The sequence below is a fragment of the Balaenoptera physalus genome (assembly GCF_965194825.1).
Source record: "Balaenoptera physalus genome assembly, chromosome: 12".
Lineage (NCBI taxonomy): Eukaryota > Metazoa > Chordata > Mammalia > Artiodactyla > Balaenopteridae > Balaenoptera > Balaenoptera physalus.
This window is the reverse complement of record NC_138897.1, coordinates 77,636,385-77,659,373: the sequence shown is the minus strand read 5'-3', so window position 1 is coordinate 77,659,373 and position 22,989 is coordinate 77,636,385.

Genomic DNA, 22,989 nt, shown 5'->3' with positions numbered 1-22,989 from the left:
CTTCTTAGCCTCCCACCCCAGCAGAGTGCGGGTTGAGCTCTCTCCCAAGGTACGTTAAACAGCCCCAGCTCGCCTGCCCACTGAACAGAGGCCCTATCATTTACTCAAAAGCATCACCGGGAGTTTCTGATTTATTGGTGATGGGTCAGCTATGGTCTGCAGGCAGCTTACGGTTGTGCCATTAAATTTTCAGAGAATAAGAGCATGATGGGGAAGATAAATTTAGTGATTCTGGGGATCCTGGGAGAGCAGCTCCTAGGAGGGGCCCCACGGCCCTTCATGCTCACTTCATGAGTCCCTTTCTGCCGCCGTCATGATGAAAGGCATCCCGTAAGGAGGAGATTTGCTCCCAGAACAAGAGAAGGTCCATTCCTGGAGTCACAGGCTAGTCTCATGTTAGAATCACGAATATTTGAATCGGAGAATCACAGATGGTTAGAGAAAGACAAGCTCTTAAAAATCACACAGTCCAGCCCTCTCATTTTACTGATGAAGTAACTGAGGGCCAGGGTGGGGACGTGACCTAAGCAGGAGCATTGAACCAGAAGGCTGCATCCTGACTCTTTTTCCAGTGCTCCTTTTGTGGCACCAGGATACCCTTCTCCTAGAGGTAGGGGTTAGCTGCACCGTGGAGGAAAAGGACTCTTGAGGGGAACTTACATCTTCATCAGCACCCCGACCTTACAGAAAAAGAAGCTGATGTTCAGAGAAGACATCTGACCTCCTGACTGTAAATTTCACCAAGACCCGTCGGTTTTGCACAGCTTCCTTAGCAACCGTCTCAGTGCTTAGAATATAACAGGTGCTATAAATATTTGTTGAATGAATGAATGAGTGAATGAATAAATGAATGAACGTTTATCAGCAGATCTGGAACTAGAACTATGTGATTTAAAAGCCTGCATATAGGGCTTCCCTGGTAGCGCAGCGGTTGAGAATCTGCCTGCCAATGCAGGGCACACGGGTTCAAGCCCTGGTCTGGGAAGATCCCACATGCCGCGGAGCAACTAGGCCCGTGAGCCACAACTACTGAGCCTGCGCATCTGGAGCCTGTGCTCCGCAACAAGAGAGGCCGCGATAGTGAGAGGCCCGCGCACCGCGATGAAGAGTGGCTCCCGCTTGCCGCAACTAGAGAAAGCCCTCGCACAGAAACGAAGACCCAACACAGCCAAAAATAAATAAATTTTAAAAAAAAGCCTGCATATAAAATAAATAAATTAAAAAAAAGAAAAGGGACTTCCTTGGTGGCGCAGTGGTTAAGAATCCGCCTGCCAATGCAGGGGACACGGGTTCGAGCTCTGGCCTGGGAAGATCCCACATGCCGCAGAGCAACTAAGCCCGTGTGCCACAACTACTGAGCCTGCGCTCTAGAGCCCACAAGCCACAACTACTGAGCCCTCATGCCATGACTACTGAAGCCCATGTGCCTAGAGCCCGTGCTCCGCAACAAGAGAAGCCACCGCAATGAGAAGCCCGCGCACCGCAACGAAGAGTAGCCCCCACTCACTGCAACTACAGAAAGCCTGCACACAGCAACAAAAACCCAACACGGCCAAAAAAAATAAATTAAATAAATAAATTTTAAAAGCCTGCATTTGGTGCTGGAGAGGGTGTGGCAAAAAGGGAACCCACCTACGCTGTTGGTGGGAATGTAAGTTGGTGCAGCCACTGTGGAAAAACTTTAGCCTCAGAAAACTAAAAATAGAATTACCATATGATCCAGCAATCTCATTCCTTGGCATATATCCAGACAAAACTCTAATTCAAAAAGATACGTGCACCCCTGTGTACATAGCAGCACTATTCACAATAGCCAAGACATGGAAACAACGTGTCCATCAATAGATGAATGGATAAAGAAGATGTGGTACACATATACAATGGAATACCACTCAGCCATAAAAAAGAAAGAATGACATTTGCAGCAACAAGGATGCAACTAGAGATCATCATACTAAGTGAAGTAAGTCAGAAAGAGAAAGACAAATACCAAATGATATCACTTATATGTGGAATCTAAAATACGACACAGGGAATTTCCTGGTGGTCCAGTGATTAGGACTTGGTGCTTTCACTGCCGGGGGCCTGGCTTCGATCCCTGGCTGGGGAACTAAGATCCTGCAAGCTGCACAGTGCAGTCAAAAAAATGAAGTAAAATAAAAGATATGACAAATGAACCTATCTATGAAACAGAATCACAGACATAGAGAACAGACTGGTGGTTACCAAGGGGGTGGGAGTTGGGGGAGGGCTGGAGTGGGAGGTTGGGATTAGCAGATGTTAAGCTTTTATATATAGGATGGGTAAACACCAAGGTCCTACTGTATAGCACAGGGAACTATATTCCATATCCTATGGTAAATCATAATGGAAAAGAATATATATATATATACACACACATATGTATAACTGAATCACTTTGCTGTACAGCAGTAATTAACACAACATTGTAAATCAACTACACTTCAATTAAAAAGGAAAGCCTGCATTTGGGCTCAGTGGCCAGTTTCTGCAACAGCAGCTGCATTGCTGCGCAGCCTGTCCTATTTTGTGCGTTTCCCATACGGTAATGAGCAGCAGGTGGGGAACTGGAATTCCCACGGGTGGACTCTCCGCCTTCCAGACAGTGAAAATTTCCATCTGAGGGCTTTAAATGTCCCAAAGGGAAATTTTAAAAGGCTTCAACAGCCCCCACAATACTTAGCCTTGTGCCGATGACCCCCTCCTCCTCTTTTAGATAAATGCCACTGCCAGAAAAGTGACTCGGAAGGCTCCAGTGCTAAGACAGACTTCTAGGGATACGTCTGAAATGGATCTGGAAGTTGAAGTCGTAGCCCAGGAGGGAGGCAGAGCCTGAGAGCTGGAGTAGGGTGGCCAGGCTGGAGACAGACTAGAAGCAAGAGGCTGCAGAGTCAGGGGTGGACAGTTGGAGGGGAGGACGGGTATTCCTTGTCTTTACAGACCGTGCCTGGGTGATTTCACACCATCACCTGGGCAAGGACCCCGCCCCAGCAGAAACCACAAACCAGTTCTTGAAATAGGAACACAAAATCGGTCGAAATAATAGCATTGGATTCTAGTAGGTCTAATTCCCAGGGACTCTGTTCAATGAAACAGACATTTTCTGAGCACCTACTGTGTGCTGCGCTCTGCCCAAGGCTCTTTGGGACTTAGGATAGGCAGGGCTGCCTATAGTTAAGAGAAAGGGTTCTAGAACCAGACTGCCCGGGTCTGAATCCCGGCTCTACCACTTACTAGCTGTGTGACTTGGGTAAGTCACTTAACGGAACCTCAGTTTCCTTATCTGTAAAGTGGGGCTAATAGTCATACCCACCTCACAGGGAGGTTGTGAGGATTAAATGAGTAAATACACATAAAGCACTTGGCATGGTGTCAGCACATAGTATGTGCTCAATAAGTACTGCTGCTAAGACGTACGTGGAGCAATGCAAACGGGGTTGCACGGACCATAACTCCCAAAGTACAAGGGCATTCAGGACCTCACTTTCCCCTCAGTGTCTCTCCCAGTGATTTCCGGAGGCCTTCAGGGGTACTTCCCTTGTGTTCTGGAAGTTGTCCACCCACGTTCTCCTGCTCTGAGCCCCATGAGGACGTCCACACCCACAGGCCATTTAATTTCCCAAGTAATTCCTACAGTCCACTCTCTCAGAGGTTACACGTTGGCAGTGTGCACTCCGTATGTGACTCCAAGACATATTTGGATGGATGGCAGGATGTTTCAAAACAATTTGAGCCAACTTCTATAAGCCAGGAGATTTCATCTTTAAAGAAAACATATTTTCAAAAACAAAAAGGAAGCCCTAGCACATCTTCCAGAAATGCAGAAATGGGTCTACATTTCTGCTTGGCAGTGGAACTGAGTAGCTGCCAACCTACTGGGTGGAACAGTGTCCACTTGGCCCTAGTCCCCAGGGCGGTCTCTACTAACCCCCCATCCCCCCACCCCTCCCGTCCACTGGGTCCTATGAGCAGCCTGGCCTCTGCAAGCATTCCTGTCCCCTGATCCATTCCGTTCTGGCCCTGCTGAATGAGTCAGGGCTGACCCCACTGTCCCCTCCCCACGAATTCACTACCCTGGGAGTCAGCTCCAATGACCTCTTGCTCCAGCTCCCACCCCACCTCTCACCCTTGGAGTACTGCTTGTGAAACAGGCACAATTGATTTGCCAAGGACGGGTGATTAATTAGAAACGAGGGCTCACAGCAGGAGAGCCTCCAAGGCTGTTTTTTTTTTTTTTAAATAAATTTATTTATTTACTTTTGGCTGCGTTGGGTCTTCATTGCTGCACACAGGCTTTCCCTAGTTGCGGCGAGTGGGGGCTACTCTTCGTTGCGGTGTGCAGGCTTCTCATTGCGGTGGCTTCTTTTGTTTCAGAGCACGGGCTCTAGGCACGCGGGCTTCAGCAGTTGTGGCTCGCGCTCAGTAGTTGTGGTGCACAGGCTTAGTTGCTCCGCAGCATGTGGGATCTTCCCGGACCAGGGCTCGAACCCGTGTCCCCTGCATTGGCAGGCGGATTCTTAACCACTGCGCCACCAGGGAAGTCCCCGTAGTGATTCTTAAATGACGGGGGATTTGATTCTCACCATCCACCACCCTCCACCCTGCCCCCTGCCCAGCGCCTGGTGCGTAGTAGGTGCTCAGTAAGTTCTTCTAGATTTGAATCCTCCATAAGGCTAGGTTCCCTATGTGGTTCTGAGCCTGGGCCACAAGTTGGACTCCTCTGGGGAGCTTTGCACTTTACTGGTCACCAGACCCCACACTCAGGGAGTCTAACTTAATAGCCTGGGCGTGGCTTGGTTGTGCCTGAGCGTGGCCTGGGCTTGCAGACTTGAAAACTTCCCAGAGTTCCAAGTGTAGCCCTGGCTGAGATCCACCATGTTGTTGCCTATGATAAAAGTTCTGAGTGGTCAGAATCACTCTTTCAAATCCCACAGGGAGGCTGGTGTTGGAGACCCACTCACCATCTCGCAGTTTTTCCTCAGTGTTGGGATTGGATAGCCATTTCCCCACTGAAGAACAGATACACTTGCTGGCTTGCATTTAGGCTCAAGACATGAAATACGTATCTTTGAACCCAAGGATCACACTTAGGTGATGGCACCAGGGTGAGATGCTCACTTTGGGAGGGGCACGTGGGACCTGAAAGCTCATCCACGTACATGGACACACCTGCCCTTTTATCCCTCTCTTCTCCCACCTCCCATAGTTAATTCCTATTCCTTCTTTAGGTTGCAACTTGATGGTCACTACCTCCAGGAAGCCTTCCCTGACTACCCATAGGGTAGGCAAGTTCCCTTGTTACTTGTTTTCAAAGGATGATGCTCTTTTCAGAGCCCACTTGGCAGTTAGGCGCTCAGGCATGTGAAGTTGGGCTTCATGTCTGGCGCCCCCTTCTGGACTGGAGGCTTGCTGCAGTCCTTCCTTGTATTTCCAGTGCATATCACAGGGGCTAGGTAAACATTGCAATGGATGGTTGAACGACTGAATGAGTGAGTGAATGAATAAATGTAATTCCACATACACAGGCGGTTGAGGGTGCCACAGTTGGGGGGAAGGGTTCTTCCTTTCCACATGGCTTCTATGTAGATGGGGTTTATCCAATTACAATGAGGTATTCGGTCAAACCTGCGGTGTGCGGTGAGGCATAGCTGTGTTTCTTAGGTCTATAATTTTCCAATAATTAGACTTTCAGGCACATAGGTCTAGTGGTTTGAATATGATTCAGTTATATCTCTGTTGCTACAGAAACTGCATACGTAAGCCTTCAAAAATCTGCTTTAATCATGATGGCTACTGTGAATTTGTGCTATTTAGGTAACTTGCAATATACTTTCAGGACAATAAAATTACATGGTTGGGTTATTTTTAATTTCATGGGGCAGTGTTTCTCAAGCCTCAATTGTTCCAATGCCACCTTTTTTATTTTTGCCCTGCTTGTATACCACCTCTATGGTGTCATGAATTTAATATTTTTCTTTAAATCTACTCATTAAAAAATGTAAGTAAAGTTACTCATTAAAAAATCAGTAAATGTAGCTCAAAAGGAAAATTTATATGACCACAGTAAATAGAAAACCAGTTATCACTTTCCTCGAATAGGAGGTAACCATAAAATATCGACGCCCCCCCATAAACAATAAAACAATGTTATTAAATGTTAGCTGGATACTGTTGCCTGTGGGCTCTGAGCCTGAAGCCTGCTCTTTGTTTGTTATAGAGGGAAATTGGCAAGTGTTGGAGAAGATGTTGAAGACCTGTTAGCACCAAATGGAGACTCTTTCCTCGGTGTAATTAGAAGGGTTGAAAGAGAATTGGAAAGAATAATTTCCTCATGTTGTGATTCCATATGTATTTTGTATCTTTTTCATATTATAGGGTATTTTTTTATCATGTAAATTCATTTGTAAGAGCTCATAGCTTGCTCTTATAAAGTCAGTAGCAAGTCTGATGCTTCAGCATCAAGTTTATTGTAACTGATTTTGTTTTTCTCCAGGTCTTTCTTACGACATTACCAAGGTTGAGATCAGGTGGGTCTTAGGGTCTTTTGTTCTGCCTAAACAGTAAAGTTAAGAACCACTGACAGATATAGGGAACAGACTTGTGGTTGCTAAATCTGGAGAGGGGTTGGAGGAGGGATGGATTGGGAGTTTGGGATTAGCAGATGCAAACTATTATATATAGGATGGACAAACAACAAAGTCCTACTGTATAGCATAGGGAACTACATTCAATATCCTATGACGAACCATAATGGAAAAGAATATGAAAAAGAATATATATATGTATAACTGAATCACTTGCTGTACATCAGAAATTAACACAACATTGTAAATCAACTATACTTCAATTAAAAAAAAAAAAAAAAAGAAAGAAAAAAGAAGCACTGATAAATCACAGGTACCTTGGAAGTATAACTGACCAGGGTTGGAACCTTGGTTTTATCATTTGTTTGATCTGTGACCTTGGGCAAAGCACTTCACTTCTCTGGCCTCAATTTTCTTAGCTGTACAATGTGAATAATGGTATCAGCCTCCAAGTGTTGATGTGAAAACGTATAAAAAAAGTATTGTACGTGAATCCCCCTCTGGAGCAGGAGAGAGGGTCTGTAATTGGTAGTTATGGTTGATCCTATATGCTCCGAGAAAACAGGACAGTGTCTGTCTTACTCACTGGCACAGAACCAGTGCTGGTTGATGCTCAAGAAATATCTTCACGCTTGACCAGGTTCAGGGGTGCAGAGGGTGGGGATGCCATTTGCTCACACTGCCTTCTTTGAAAAGTCTTCTTCAATTAGGTGGACTGAAAAGTGTCACTCAATTTAGAGATTGCCTTTGGGGGCAGAATGGCCCTTGAGATTCCTGGGGCAGGGGCTGTACTGGGCTGTCAATAGGAAGAGCTTCCAGTTGTTTGTTACATGGATGGTAGAAAGAAAGATGGCAGATGTGAGACCAGAGAATCACAAACCGTCAGAACTAGGACCCAGTGGCCTCATTTTAAAGAGGGGGAAACTGAGGCCTGGAGAGAGATGGTGACTTGCTAGACTAAGGTCATCCAGCCTGTTGGAAGCAGAGCAGGAGCTCGAACTCACATCTGTCTCCTGGTGACCACCCAGTTCAAAGCTCTGTCCCTGACATCTGGTCCAGCCCTTATTTACCTCCTCCAGCTCTTGTCACATAACGATGATCTTGCTTGTCTTTATTCCCAGAACTTTGCAAAGTTTCTGGTCTCATCTCTCCTCTGGAAGGAAGTCCACCTTCTCCACCAGCACCTGCAGAATGCAAGGGATGCTGGGAGCCTCCATGAGGGCACGTGTTATTCCACTTGGCCCAGCTCTGATCCCAGGGGTGTGAGTGTGCTCTCACCAGAGGGAGGGCCAGGCCAAGCATCCCCAGAAAAACATTGCCTGATGTCTTCCCTCCCGGCTGTCATCTGTTGGACTAAAAAAAAATGTTTACTCTTTAATATTATGCAACATCCATTGTGAATACGGAAAAGGAAAAAAGGTGTCAGGAAGTTTTAAAAAATTGCAATTCCACAACCTGGAGATAACCACTGCTAACATGTTGGCATATTTCCTTCTAGTCTTTTTTCTCTCCAGACCTACGCATTCCTGTTTCCCCCACCCCCTTGTGTACTCCCATCCTGTACACACAGCTTTATATCTGCTTTTATCATGGATTTGGAGAAAATAATTTTTTATATTACAATTAACATGGCCATATTTTGAAGTGGAAGGCAAAATATGCTGGAATTTTGTAACTAAAATATGAAGCTTCCGAGAAAAATGTTCCAGTGGCTTAAGCTCTACCCCAGACCCTCAGAGCTGTGCATTCATTCTTCTTTACCATTTGATGGGTAGGTCTGAGAAGTATCAGTCTGCTATTTCAAGAGAGTGTTTTTATATAATATTCACCAAGCATCATTTACTTAATATATATTTACACATTACATATATAAACTTAATCTATACTTATATATATTTATATTATCAATATACAGTTATATGTAATACACTTAATAAATGATATTCATTGTGTAATAATACAAATAAAATAGCTTTGTTGAGATATAATTCACATACAATTCGCCCAAAATGTTTACTTCACTGGTTTTTAGTATGTTCACAAAACATACTATTTTGGTGCAACTATCACCAGAGGCAATTCTAGAACATGTTCATTACCTCAAAAAGAAACATTGTATGCATTTGCTGTCATTCTCCGTTTTCCTCCAACCCCTGACAACCACTGATCTACTTTCTGTCTCTAGATTTGCCTTTTCTTGATATTTCATATCAATGGAATCCTACACTATGTGGCTCTTTGTGTCTGGTGTCTTTAACTCAGCATAATACCTTCAAAGTTCACCCTCACTGTAGCAGTTATCAGTACTTCATATCCTTTTTACGGTTAAACAATGGTCCATTGTATGGAGAGACCATATTTTGTTTATTCTACTTTTCGGCTATTATGAATAGTGCTGCTATGAACATCTGTGTCTAAGTTTTTGTGTGGACATACATTTTCATTTCTCTTGGGTGTATCCCTAGGAGTGGAATTGCTGGGTTCTATGGTAACTCTGTTTCTCCTTTTGAGGAACTGCTAGACTATTTTCCCAAAGTAGTTGCATCATTTTATGTTCCCATCAGCAGTGTGTGAAGGTTCCTTTTTCTCCACATCCTCTGCAACACTTGTTATTACAGTCATCCTAGTGGGTGTGAAGTGGTATTTCACTGTGGTTTTGATTTGCATTTCCCTAATGACTAATGATATTGAACATCTTTTCATGTGCTTATTAGCCATTTGTATATCTTCTTTGGAGACATGTCTATTTAAATCACTTGCCCATCTTTAATTTGGGTTATTGGGTTATTTGTCTTTTTATATTGAGTTATAAAAGTTCTTTTAATATTCTAGATACAAGTCCCTTACCAGATATGACTTGCAAATATTTTCTTCCATTCTGTGGGTTGTCTTCACTTTCTTGATGATATCCTTTGAAGAACAAAAATTTTTTAATTTTTATGAAGTTTCAAGAGTATTTTCAAGACATGACTTTACTTGATTTAATGTTTCATATTAGTATGCTACAATTTGTTTAACTAACACCTGCTGCTGAAGACTTGCATTGTTTTCAGTTTCTTTGCTGTTCTTAATCATGTTAAGCTGTGTGTCTCTGTGAAGAAATCTTTGCCACAATTCTGATGCTCTTCTTAGGACAACGTCCTGGAAGGGCAACTATTCTGCCTAAGACTGTGAATGCTTTGACGCCTCTTACAAGATTGCTTTCCAAAAAACTCATGGTCCCGTGTACCTTCCTCTGTCCACCACCCATCCCTGTAGGGCATACGAGTGCCTAGTCAATGCAGCCTCTGGTACTATTACTTACAAAGGAAGACTTCTTTACCGAATTCAGTGAATTTTAAGATGTGTATTTTCTAGCTGGTCTGGAGAAAAAATTTTGGGGTTGATCAGAGGCAAGTCTAGGTAGAAGAGATGGCTAATTAGATCCCAGACTGTCTTTTAAGAGATGCAGTTTCGGGCTTCCCTGGTGGCACAGTGGTTGAGAATCTGCCTGCCAATGCAGGGGACACGGGTTCGAGCCCTGGTCTGGGAAGATCCCACGCGCCGCGGAGCAGCTGGGCCCGTGAGCCACAATTACTGAGCCTGCGCGTCTGGAGCCTGTGCTCCGCAACAAGAGAGGCCACGATAGTGAGAGGCCCGCGCACCGCGATGAAGAGTGGCTCCCGCTTGCCGCAACTAGAGAAAGCCCTAGCACAGAAACTAAGACCCAACACAGCCATAAATAAATAAATAAACAAATACTTAAAAAAAAAAAAAAAAAAGGCATGCCTTCCTCTAAAAAAAAAAAAGAGATGCAGTTTCATTACTTTCGTGTGCAGACACCTGTCTGGGATGAGAAAGCATCTTCTTTGTAAAGTTCCTTGGGGAGCTGCTTCAGCGCTTGGAGCAGGAAATGGCAGCTCTGAGAACGCTTTCCTGGCTGGCGGTGGGTACCCTTTAATGTCACTCGCTGTTCATTCTTCTTTGCATCATTAACGTACCTCTCCCTTCCTGGCACAGAAAAAGAATCCATTCAAGTGATTCCCAAATTCCAGATTGGAAAATTGGAAAAATCTGATTATCAGACAGTTCGGCAACCCGTGGTTTGAAACGGTCATTCAGTGAATGATTCATTCAGCAAACATGTCTTGAGCACCTATCATGCACTGGCTATAGTACGAGACAGTAGGGACGGAGCTATGCATCAGATCTGTGATCTCATATTTACAACCATTTCAGGTTCTGGAACTCTTTTGAAAATCTGATGAAAATGTTGGACAACCACCACCCCCCCCAGAAAAACCTGTGCCCACACACATGTGATTTTATGTGTTTATGTCCACCTCAGAGACCACCAATGGATTTCCTAGGGGGGCCATGGATCCCAAGTTCAGAGTTATTGTTATATTCCAGTAAATGAGAAAAAAAAGACGCCATGTCATATTTGTGTTATTATAATTATGTAACACCCTGAAGCTTGACTCCGGATCAAGGATTTCCTTCCCCATACTGCAGGATTTGTAGACTTTGCCATCTGAACATCGGTTCCTAGGTTCTCTGCTGGGGTTGTTTGAGATGCTCCAGCTTTAGCAGAAAGTTTGACAGACATGGTCCCAGCCCTCATGGAGCCTGCAATCTGGGGGAGGAACTTCTGTCCTTACTTGACCTGGGCTACCCTGGGGACATTTGCTGAATCTCAGCAGGGTGTTTGTCCTCTGGCTCTCACTGATGGCATGTCAGGAAGAAACAAGGGTGACAGAACTGAAGAGGGGACATGCAGGTGGCAGTGGTGTCAGGGTGCCTGGATTTCACCAGGTATGATGACCTCCAGTCAAGGCAGGGGCTGCGGGTTGCTGAGTCCTGCCTGGTGTTTTAGATGGACATCAGAGCCCAGTTAGGGTTTTGGGAACCAACACGCCTCAAACAGTGGAAACCAAAACCAATGCGTTACATCTGTGGGCATGAAACAAAGCCAAGGAGCGTGGCCACCAAGATCCTCCAGACCTGGGAGGTCCACAAATTACTTTGTGTGCGGTTTTCCATACCACATCACCAAAATCCCGTTAAACCGATGAGAATGGCAGGTTCTCCCATCTGCCTCCAAAGGAGTGAATCCAGTCAGACATAGGAAGACATCTTTCTGGGGTGAATAATTCACAGGTTTCCTTTGTCAAATTCCAAATGAGATCCTGGGCCCCCCTTTCTTTCACCCCAACGTCACACAAAAGGAACACGAAGGGTTCTGAACCAGGGGGCAGCCAGCTGCTTCAGAACAGGCAATAAAGCAGCACAGAGAGAAACCTTAGTAATGAAGCCCCGATGTCTTGGTGCCCTGGAGCAGGACTGTCTGAGAACAGGCAAACCCGGGAAGATAAAGGAGGGTGTTGATTTAGACCCGGGCCAGCTCCTCAAATGCTTATGATCCTGTGATTGTGTCCTTCTCACGGGTCACAGGCTTTGAGTAGCCAACGAAAGCCATGGGACCCTCTCTCCATACGTTACTACTGCGAATAACTTGATGAGGGTTTTGGACCACTGGAACCCAACCGTGGGCTGCTATGTGATCCCTGGAAAGCAAATCTTAACATGCATCGTCCACTGAGGGAGGCAAAATGTATATGTACTGTAATTATTGCCGTTGAAGAAGGTATGAATGATACAAATCAGGCAAACTTTCTCTTAAAGGGCAAGATAGTAAATATTGTAGGCTTTGTGGGCCATTCAGTCTCTGCTGCAACTGCTCAGCCCTGTGGTTATAGCACCAAAGCAGCCAGAGATGATCTATAAATGAATGGGTGTGGCTGTGTTCCATTAAATGTTTATTTACAAAAACAGGCAGTGTTTTTGTAAATAAACAAAAATAAAATATGTTTATTTACATATTTGGCTTATGGGTAATAGTTTTCTGACCCCCGATAATAATAACAGCCAGTGTTTAGGAACACTCACCATAAGCCAAGATCTGAGTATGTTTTATTATATTATAATAATATAATATATTATGGGCTATTATTATCCCTGTTTTACAGATGAGAAATTAGTGTTGCAAGTTGCCCAAGGTCACTCGGCTGGTAATTGATGGAGATAGATTCTGATTTTATTGCTTTGTTCCTAAGAGATGGTCACAAAAAGTGTTATGAAGGATAGGAGGTAGGAGATGATGATGATGTTGATGATAATAATAATAAACATTTATTGAGAGTCTGCTATGTGCCAGGTGCTATGCTAAGTACCTTATTTGGGTTAACATAAGTCATCCCCACCACAACTCACTGTCACTATTATTACCCGTGAGAGGGAGCTGAGACACAGAGAGGTTAAGCCACTTGCCTTAGGTCACACAGCTCATCAGTGGTAGGGCAGGATTCAAACTCACACTGTGCTCTCAACCTCCTTCAGTTGCTGTCTCAAAGTCCTTAGGCTGCGGGGTTATCCCCTCTCTCATCTGAGAGGACGTGGGCTCTGACCAATTAGAAGGCAGCCCTGAGTCAAGATTCTGGGCCCACCGCTTGCCTGTTGTTACCCCTTTAGTTCTTGGATCAGAGGGTGGTCCTAGGAGAGGGTCCTGTGCAGCTGGGGTTTCCCAACTGGCCAGGAAGTATTCTGATATTTACAGAACCAGCTCAAGTCGTCCAGCTGTGCTCCTACAAGGTGGGCTGTTCTGAAGAAGCCTTCCTAGGTGGCAGTATGTGGATGAACACAGGGAGGGAAGCCCGGGTGGTGACCAGGAATGTCAGGGGCATCTGGGTGCCTGGAGGACATGCCAGTCGAAGGGGACCTGCGGCCTGGGGCTCCTGAGTGTCAGCAGGACCCCCAGCCCTCCCTCAGAGGCAGCAGACTGAGTTCTGGGCTTGCCTCTGAGTCAGAGGCCCCAGCAGGAGAATAAACTTTCTGTACTAAGAGGAGGAGGGAACAGCTCACTTTTTAAAAATAGGAGAGGCAGCCCCGTTGCTATGACGAATTTCTCGTGTTGCTCCATGTTTTTAAATTAAAAAAAATTTTTTTTTATGACCCACATAAAACGGTACATACAGCCTCTTTGTAAAAATACATGGAAAAATCTTCATCTTATGCCCAATTTGAGTGAGACTCAAGGGACTATGGACCAAGAGAGCTTGTTTTAAGGCCTTTGAAGGTTCCGGGACCTCTGACGTTATGGGGACCACACCCCACACCATGGCAAACCTCAAAATGTCCCTACAGATCCCATTACACATACGCATTTTTGACAAAAGTATCTGAAAAGGTGTTAAAGTAATTCATATATATGGGGTTTATGAAGAATAAATTATTTTTCGTGTCCTTGTGATTTGTGCTTTTCTATTTCTAAACACAAGTGCCGTTGGATAGCAGTTGACTCACTAACATGTTGTAGACATTTAATCAGACATTTATTAATTTTGAGTTTGCAGTTGCCTTTTGGTGTTCTGGGGTCGATTTGCTTGTGAGTCCAGGTTTCAAATATCTCTGTAGGCCCTTGACAGGTTTGTAGATCTCAAGGTTCTGGGCCTCTAATGTGGGACCATGGAGGTAGAGGCCAGAAGCAACTCCTTGGGTCTCAGTTTTCCCATAAGCAAAATGGGAGTGGTTCAGGAAAAGACGTGCACAGAGAGACAGAGAGAGAGAGAGAGAGAGAGAGAGGGAGGGAGAGGAAGATAAAGCAAATGGGGCAAAATATAAATAATTGGAGAATCTGCGTGAAGGTATAAGGGAGTTCCTTGCACTACTGTTGCTACTTTTCTGCAAGTTTAAAAGGATATCAGAATGATGGCACATATCTGGAAAAGACACAAACTCTAGTCCGAAAAGATACATGCGCCCCAATGTTCACTGCAGCACTATTTACAGTAGCCAAGACATGGAAGCAACCTAAGTGTCCCTTGATAGATGAATGCATAAAGAAGATGTGGTATACATAATGGAATATTATTCAGTCATAAAAAAGAATGAAATAATGTCATTTGCAGCAACATGGATGGACCTAGAGATTATCATACTAAGTGAAGTAAGTCAGACAAAGATAAATATCATACCATATCACTTATACATGGCATCTAAAAAGATACAAATGAACTTATTTATAAAACAGAAATAGACTCATAGACATAGAAAACAAATGTATGGTTACCAAAGGGGAAAGGGCAGGTAGGGATAAATTAGGAGTTTGGGATTAACAGGAACAAACAACTATATATAAAACAGATAAATAACAAGGACCTACTGTATAGCACAGGGAACTATATTCAATATCTTGTAATAACCTATAATGGAAAAGAATCTGAAAAAGAATATATATATATGTGTAACTGAATCACTTTGCTATATACCTGAAACTAACACATTCTAAATCAACTATACTTCAATTTGAAAAATCAAACGACATTATATCAAGATGAAAAATGAAGACGTCCCCCCACCCAAGGCGGGAGGGGGCAGGGTCAATGGATTAAATGGAACTTTGGGGCTGTGCTCAGATGGAGCCTGGGGACAACCAGGGAATTAAGGGGTGTGGCTCCCTGTCCCCTGACCCCTCTAGCCAAGCACGTCCATTTTCATGTGCCTTATATTTTGGGGATCCAGATTCTTCTGGAAGAAGAGGGTTCTCTAAAGAAAAAGCCAGATACCAGTGGCCGTGGAAGTGCTTGAGGACGGAGACAGGTCTAAGGACATGAAGGATCTTGTCTAGCCATCTTGGAGGCCTTGGGTTTTCCTAACAGTGAAGGAAAAAGAGGCCAAGTCACTGGCTGTAGATTGTGGGTGAGGCAGGAGAAGGAGGTGGGCAATGGGAGGAGAAACACGTGGAGGAAGAAGTGGCGGAAGATGATGGTGAGTTTGAGTCTTTACCAGCCAGGGCTCAGTACGTGCCAGGTGCTACTCTAGGTCCTTTACAAGCACTAACCCCTTTGATTCTCAGAATACCCTTCCAGGCAGGCACTGTTACCATCCCTATGTAACAGAGGAGCAAACTGAGGCTCAGAGAGGTGAAGTCACTTCCTCAAGATCACACAGCCAGGCAGTGGCAGACCCAGTGTGGCTTTACTTCTTCCCTGTTAAGAACACAGCAAGAGGGACTTCCCTGGTGGCGCAGTGGTTAAGAATCCGCCTGCCAATGCAGGGGACACGGGTTCGAGCCCTGGTCCGGGAAGATCCCACATACCGCGAAGCAACTAAGCCCGTGCACCACAACTGATGAGCCTGTGCTCTAGAGCCCGTGAGCCACAACTACTGAGCCCACGTGCCACAACTACTGAAGCCCATGCACCTAGAGCCCGTGCTCTGCAACAAGAAGCCACCACAGGGGCTTCCCTGGTGGCGCAGTGGTTGAGAGTCTGCCTGCTAATGCAGGGGACACGGGTTCGAGCCCTGGTCTGGGAACATCCCACATGCCGCAGAGCAACTGGGCCCGTGAGCCACAGCTACTGAGCCTGCGCGTCTGGAGCCTGTGCTCCGCAATAAGAGAGGCCACGATAGTGAGAGGCCCGCGCACCGCGATGAAGAGTGGCCCCCGCTTGCCGCAACTAGAGAAAGCCCTCGCACAGAAACGAAGACCCAACACAGCCAAAAATAAATAAATAAATAAATTAATTAAAAAAAAAAAAAGAAGCCACCACAATGAGAAGCCCACATACCACAACAAAGAGTAGCCCCCGCTCGCCGCAACTAGAGAAAGCCCGGGCAGCAACGAAGACCCAACACAGCCAAAAAATAAATACATGTTCCTTTAAAAAAAAAAAAAAAGAACACAGCAAGAACAGGGACTTTGGTGAATGACACAAGGCCAGAGCAAGGAGGGAGGATGGGGGGAAATGGGCTTCCAGAAATAACCCACAGAGTTATGGCAACACTATGTATTAAGTACTTGCTCTGAGCCCCATGCCGTATATATGACATGTATCATCTCGGAAAATTCTCCCAACCAGCCCTATGAGGTGGAGATTATGTTCTCCATTTTACAGAAAGGACAAGGGAAGCCCAGAGAGGGCAAGTGCCTTACCCAAGGTCACACAGCAAGAAAGTAGCAGAGATGGGATTCAAACCCAGATCTTTCTGACCTCAAAAGGCTGTGTTTCTACAACATTGTACATCAACTACACTTCAATTAAAAAAAATAAATAAAAGGCTGTGTTCCTGAACACTAGGCTGAACTGCCCTAATATGCAGTGGCTTTGGTGTATCTGATCCATTTCTAGTAGCTCACATAACAGCTGGCCTTGGGGAGGGATGGGCAGGCATGGGGGCTACCTCAATCCATCAAACATTTCCAGTAAGAGTCAGGTCTAGTGTCAGGAACCGGAGCGACAGAAGTCCAGAGGCTGAGACAGGTGTGCACATGGCAGAATGAAAAAGCAGTGTGATTTGAGAAAGGATGGATGTGTTGGCCAAGTACAGACCCACCTGGCAGAAGGAGTAATCAACTTTCCCAGGTAGGTGGGAAGAGAAGGGACAATCCTGGAAGGCTGACTGAAGGAAGGGACAATTGAGCTAGGTTTTGAAAGATGACCAGGTTACCAGGTGGCTGGGCACAGGGCGGTGAGAGAGAGCATTACTGGCAGAAGGGGCAGCTCAGGCAAAGGTGCCAGGATTTGAAACTGCACGATGGGGTCAGAGTAGAAGGAGGGGAAGAGGTGGGCCATGTGGCTGGGGAGATGGGCAGGGGCAAGGTAATAGAAAACCTGTGTGTGTGTGTGTGTGTGTGTGTGTGTGTGTGTGTGTGTGTGTGTGCGCGCGCGCGCGCACGCGCCATGTGTAGCAGAGGTGAGAGGGTTCTCTGGGAACTGGGAAGCTTGCCTGCTCAGGACTTGCTGTGTGGCTCTGAGCAGCTGCTAACCCTCTCTGGGCCTCTGTTCTACCCCCTGGAAAATGGAAGCTTTCCCAGAATCAAGCTACATGCTGTCAGGCACGACCTGAGAGCTGGGGAACTGCAGGCAAGGGGGTTCCAAGCTTCTCCCATCCCCATCCTGGAGAAATGGGCCGGAACAACCTTGCCGGCCCTCCCAGCCCTCCCAGGCATCCGGGGTGGTCCCCCTCCTCCACTGCCAGAGGAAAACTGTCTCTTCCAGCAGGAGGAGCTGGGCGGGTGGCATCTCCATGGCTCACGGGGGAGCGGTGGGCCTTATCGACCCCTCACCAGGACAGTCCCCTCCCCTGGTCTCAGAGTTGAGGCTTCCTTATCCCACCCAGGCCCCGCTTAGCGCTGTTAACCCTTCCTAGCTCGGATGAAAGCCCAGGGTCTGGATGCTTGCTGAGTGGATAGAAACCTGGGCTGCTAGCATCCTCCCATCTCTTCCTCCTTTTCAGCCCTCCCAATTCAACATCTCACCTCAGACAACCTCCGACAGCTCGAGGGACCCGCCTTCACCCAAGAAGAATGAACTCTCGCTGTTACTTGAACCCAAATCAAGTTTGCAATACAATTTTTGGCTGAGGGTGTGACAAGTGTCTAGTGATGCTTGGCCCAGTGCTCAACTCTCCTGTCTTGATAACTCTGCAGCCCTCTCAGTGGTTAAGAACCAGAACTTGGCTGTCAGGAAAAACTCTGGGTCCTCAGCCCAGCTGGCCTGGGAGGTTGCTAACTGGTCATCCATCTCTTCATTCATTTAACTAATCCTTATTGAGAAGGGACTACATGCCTAGCACCAGTCTCTGCCGCCATGGAGTTTACCTGTGGAGGGGGAGATGGGTGGTATATTCCCAGCACAAATGATCATCACATTATGACTGAGGTTGGTACTGCTGTGGAGGTCAGGATGCTACAAGAATGGACAACAGGGGTGCTGACCTGTCTCAGGGGGTCTGGAGAAAGTGACGTTTCAATTGACATCTGAAGGTTTGGCTCCTCAAACTCTTTTCAGCTTTGCCATCCCTTTGTTTTCTCCTTCCTGGGAGATGAGGCTGGCAGGAGCCCAGTTATGGGGGATTTTGATCAACCAGATTAAAGACATTGTACTGGGGAGCCATGGAATGTTGTTGAGCAGTGGAGGGACACTGAATGAAATGGAGCAGCAGGAAGGTGGCTCTAGCAGCATCCCAGGGGAGATTAGAGGGCCTGTATTTGGAAATGTAGGCCTCTTAAGGCCCAAGAGAAGGGGGAAAATCCAACATTTATTGAGTGCTGTGTGCCGGACTCTGTTCTAAGCATGTGGTATGTATCAACTGATTTCATTTTCCCTACAGTCTGAGGTTGGTTCTTTATTACTCTCGTGTGCAGAGTAGAAAGCCGACATTCAGAGAGGTTAGGAATTGCACAAGGCCACACAGCTAGCAAGTGGAGCAGGGACTCAAGCCCAGACCTGCCTGCCACCTAGGGCAGTGTTCTGGTCTTCTCTGGAACAGCCCTTGTATTCATTTCCTATTGCCACTTTACAAATTACCACAAATTTAGGGGTTTAAAACAGTACATATTCTCCCACAGTTCTGGAGGTCAGAAGTTCAAAATGAGTATTAAGGGGTTAGAATCAGGATGTTGGCAGGGCTGGTTCCTCCTGGAGGCTCCAAGGTAGAATCCATTCCTTGTCTCTTCCAGCAAGGAGGCTGCCTGCATTCCTTGGCTTGTGATCTCAGATCTCTGCTTCCTTCATCACCCTACTGCCTTCTCCTCCCTTTTATCTCCTGCCTTCCTCTTCTGAGGCCCCTTGGATTATACTGGGCCCACCTGGATAATCCAGAATAATCTTCCCATCTCCAGATTCACAACTTAATCACATCCGTAATTTAATCTCACGAGCACTGAAGGAAACAGAGAGGATAAATGACTTGCCCAAGGCTACACAGCCCAAGGCTGAAATGGAGTTCTCATTCGGTGTGGCTTGTTCATGCCTTAAAAGAAAGTCCAAAATAGGCACAGTTTGGTTTTATAGAGAATCCTGCATGTCACAGAAAGCATCTTTGAAGGCTCCCTTTGGTTTGAGAGCCTCTCTGGTGAATCTGCTTTAGCAACTGATGATCAGGAAGATAGAGGAATCATTTAGCTTTAACTAGGATATTAGGGATAGATGAACAGTAAAGATCAATCAGAAACAAATACCAAGGAGTGTGGGAATTGAGATACAGATTAGATATACACTAGGATCTGCCAATTCGTGGAACAAATGGGGCAGAGCTGGAACCAGCCCCTGAGCCTTCTGGTCCAATGGGATGGACTTTTGTTGGAGGACAGCGTGGGATGAGAAAGCCAATACGGCCTCACCCCACTCCCGTCCAGGGCAGGCATTGTTAATCAATCACTGTGCTCTTCCCAGCCAGGCCTGGATGTGGCCTCAGATTCCCTTAAACAGAGAGCTCCAGGATTCCAGAACCAACCAACTGGAGTTGGGCATCAAGATGAAGCCTGATCTGACAAAACTATAGTTCAAAAAGATACATGCACCCCTATGTTCATAGAAGCACTATTCACAATAGCCAAGGCATAGAAACAACCTAAGTGTCCATTGACAGATGAATGGATAAAGAAGATGTGGTGTATATATACAAGGGAATAGTACTCAGCCATAAAAAAGAATGAAATAATGCCATTTGCAGCAACATGGATGGACCTAGAGATTAAAGTGAAGTAAGTCAGAAAGAGAAAGACAAATACCATATGATATCACTTATATGTCGAATCTAAAATATGACACAAATGAACTTATCTATGAAACAGAAACAGACTCACAGACATAGGGAACAGACTTGTGGGTTGTTCAGAGGGGGCTGGGGGCGGCAAGTGTTGGGAGTTTGGGATTAGCAGATACAAACTATTATATATAGAATGGATAAACAACAAGGTTCCACTGTATAGCACAGGAAACTATATTCAATATCCTGTGATAAACCGTAATGGAAAAGAATATGAAAAAGAATGCATATGTATGTATAACTGAATCACTTAGCTGTACAGCATAAATTAACACAATATTGTAAATCAACTATACTTCAATAAAGTAAATTAAAAAAAAAAAGAATGAAGCCTGATCGGCCACCTTGGAACGACAGTTTCTATGGGAATAAACAGAGGCGTCTTTGCAGGCCTTGAAGAGCTCCACGTCTCTCTCAGGCCCCAGTATCCCTATATCAGGCCTTAGATTTCAGAATCCTACTTAAAAAAAAAAACACACAAAAAGTGAGAAAACTCACCGAAAGGCTTATCACTCCAAGGAAGAAAAAGCCAAACTTCCCCGCCACGTTCAGAATGGTGGCCCAAGACTGGGGCTTCTGATTGGCCGGGGCAGCGCGACTCCGCCTGTTCCTCGCTGGGCCGGGTGGGGCTGTGAGCTCCGACCTCCACCTCTGGCCTCCGGCCTCCGAGGCCCGGCTGGCTGGGAACCCAGCGTCGTCCCTCAGCCTGGCGTGGCTCCCAGCTGATAACACCTGAGCCTCATTATTATAGCCTTGGGTTGGCTCCGGAGGCGAGAGGCCTCCTGGGGGCCTGCAGTAGCCCGCACTCAAGGAAGGAGGAAAAGGCAATTTCCATAAATCCATCCAGAGGCCGGATTCTCCCAGCTCCTCTTTCAGGATCTCCCCTCCCCCACCCCCAGTGTGCTCCATCTTCCTGGAAGGCTGCTTCCTCCTTCTCCTTCTCCCCTCCATCCTCTACTTCCTCCCCCTTCCTCCTCCACGCCCCCCTCCCCGTCCCCTGCTCCTTCATCCAGAGCAGATGAGGAAACTGAGGCTCAGCGAGGTGAAAGGACTTGCCCACACAGCTAACAGTGGTGGAGACAGGGATTCAATCAAATCGGGTCTGTCTGATCCCAAGGTGTCCGTTCTTAACTACGATTCTGTGGATTGAGAAGGTGACCTGTCCTGGGATCCAGAATGTGTTCTTAATGGAAATGTCTGTATCAGTGGTTTTGAAACTTGAGCCAGCATCAGAATCCCTTGGTGGCTTGTTAAGAGCCTGCATTTCTAACAAGCTGCCAGGCAAGGCTGCTGCTGCTGGTCCAGAATCCATGCTTTGAGTACCACTGGTCTGTATTAGTGACAAACCTTTAGATGGTGATGTATAGGATCCCCCTTGCATGGTGGAAATTCCTCTCCTTTGAACCAGGAGACTTGGGGCTGCTGCTCTACTGCTAACTGTTGGGTGACCTTGGGTGAGTCCCTTGCCTTCTCTGGATCCAATGTTCCCATCTGTACAGTAAGGATTTGCATGGGCAAGCCTGGCAGAGTGGGGAGGAGAGGAGTTTGGAGTCAGGCTGGGTCTGACTTCCGACCCTAGGAAGCTGTGTGACTTTGGGCAAGTGACTTAACCTCTCTGTGCTTCCAGTTATTATCTCTGAAATGAAAGCATTAAACCAGATAGTTTCTAAGTGTAAATCTCACTGAATTAAGGGTTGAGGATGGTGGGGAGAGAAGATGAGGTTTTCGGGCTGGTCCTATGGTGAAGGACATGTTTCCCCACTTGCCAAACTTCTGGAGGCCCAAGAAGAGCGGATGTCCCTTCTTCCCACTCCCTCCCTCCTTTCCTTCCTCCCCCTTCCTTCTTTCTTTTTTCCCTCCCTCCCCTCCCTTCCTTCCTTTTTTCCTTTCCTTCTTTCCTATGCCCCCTCCTTCCCTTTTTCTCTGTTACCTTTTCCCATCCCCTCCCCCACCCCTCCCCTTCTCTTTTCCTTTTTTCACAGGTTATTTTCAGCAGCCCCAGCTTTGGAATCAGACAGACCTGGGTTCAGTCATGCCCCTGTTGGCATGATCTGGGCGCCTTTGGCAAAATGACTTTCCCTCCGTGGCCCCAGAATCCTCATCTGTAAAGTGGGCAAGTTTCACCTCCTGCAGCGTTGTTGGTTCACTACTTACTCCACGGAAAGCACCTGGCACAGGGCAATGCACACAGTGGGCCCTTCTGTTAGTTCTTTAGTTTGGGGGCTAAAGGCGGGGCTCTGGAGCCAGATGGCCTGGTTGGAATCCCAGCTTTGACACCTACTAGCTGTGTGGCCTTGGGCAAGTGACTTAACCTTTCTGTGTCCCAATTTTCTCATCGCAAAATGGGGGCAGAAATAGTGCCTGCTTCCTTCCTTCATAAGGATTAAGTACCAAGTTTCTAGCACACTGCCTGGCTGTCAGCTATTTAGATTATTCACTGATGATGGTGATGTTGCCAGGCACCGTGCTTAACGCTGGGGATAGAGCAGGGGACAAAACACAGACCCTTCCCCAAGGAGCTCCTAGTGCAAGGGAAAGAGACACCCTAACAAGCTGGGACAACACTGCATCAGTGCTGTGATGGGGGGAGCCCAGAGCAGTCCCCCAAGGGGCAGGGAAGTCTTACCTGGGAGGTGGCCCCAAGCTGAGACATCAAGAGAGAGTGGGCGACTCTTTGAATAATAAACATGTTCGTAGGAAATTTGTATAATAAAGTAATTGGACAAGTGTGCAATGGTGTGCTCACTATAGTCGAAAAGTTGAAAGTAACCTAATCATCCACCCTCAAAGT